This window comes from Schistocerca serialis, chromosome 5 (assembly GCF_023864345.2).
Source record: "Schistocerca serialis cubense isolate TAMUIC-IGC-003099 chromosome 5, iqSchSeri2.2, whole genome shotgun sequence".
Lineage (NCBI taxonomy): Eukaryota > Metazoa > Arthropoda > Insecta > Orthoptera > Acrididae > Schistocerca > Schistocerca serialis.
The window spans coordinates 542,091,854-542,093,393 of record NC_064642.1 but is presented as its reverse complement, the minus strand read 5'-3'; positions in this window follow the sequence as shown (position 1 = coordinate 542,093,393).

Here is a 1,540-nt window from a genome sequence, read left to right as displayed (position 1 = left end):
AGCTGCGGAACGAGAGGTACTTGGTTCAAGTCTTCCCTCGAGTGAATAGTTTACGTTCTTTATTTTCGCAAACTTATGCTCTGTTCGTTCGTACATTGACGTCTCTGTTCACTGTAATAAGTTTAGTGTCTGTGTTTTGCGACCGCACCGCAAAACCGTGCGATTGTTATTGAAGTCGCGAGCTATATTTGCTGGATTCGTATTGCCCACTGAATACATCTCACGTATTTAATGCACTCTCGCCGAAAGTAGCGAACAGTCAACTGCCAGCCAGGGAGCCTCGTTAGCAGGAATACTCTCTCTTCCGTGCGCTGTAGTCGACTGACGTCGTGTGTTTCGATGTTTGTTTAGGTGTAGCGTCCCCATACTACGGCGCAGTTACCTCGCATCGGACGGACGGACAGACAGATAATAATTGTCTGAAAATAAAAAATTAAACTTTTCACACGAGGGAAGACTTGAACCAAGGACCTCTCGTTCCACAGCTACTCACGCTAACCACGGGACCACGGCGATCCTGAGCTCACTCAATCCTTGATGTTGCGTATCTTGCGCATGAACTACTCAGTTTGTATATTTTGCTTATTTTTTTCATAGTTCCACACAACTTCTTCCTGTTTTCTCGTTTGGTCTGTGTTCAGTTTTTCAAGGCCTATCCACTGTGCCAACTTATAACTAAATCTGAGGGAGGTGCGATGGGGAGGTTTCCTTGTAAGTAACTGAGACAAAGACTGACAGCCTCTGTTCAACATTATTCCAATGAAACTCTAAAAATCCTACTTGACCTGCAGTACCTGAGTGTCCACCAGAGTCTGTCACCGTCTTCTCGTAGTTGAAGTCTTTATCAGCTGTATCGGCTGCTATGGGCCTACTCGGCCCCACTAGTGTCTCGCTGCGGAATCTCCAAACTGCCGGCACTGGCTCTGAATCTGCATCTGAATCTCTACCTCTAACTATTCCGCTGCCTGGAATTTTATTTTGTTTCTCATGCACTTGGGTGCACACGAGTTAATTTGTTTCACACGACCCTTTCATTTCTAAGTGATCGGATTGCACAAGAATGCCTTCGGTTCCACACGACACTTTCGTTTCTAGCTGCACACAACTTAATATGGTTCCACACGAGTTTTTTCCGCACGTGACTAACACTCTCTCTTGCTGTATTATCGCCCTGGTGTTTGCGTCTTCCATTGCGCAAGTTTGAGTCATGCTGCTTCCTATGGCAGGAAGTCAAACACTAAGTTATTTGATCAACAAGCCATACTTGGCAGCCGGCGCCGTTTATCTTGTCCATACTTCCTGGTGGACTATTTCTTAATGTCGGCTGACTGTTTGCGTATGGAGATTGGACTCTTATTATGGTCACAAAAGCAAGAATAAAAATAAAAATTTTCTACGGTCACAACAACAGACAGCCAGGACACGCGGCTGCAAACAAATAGGCGCTAGGAAATGCTAGAGAGCAGTCGACATGGCCGCAAGCAAGCTAGGCTCACGCGACAAGAAGCTGCCGACACGGAACGTTCTCGCAGCAACTTTG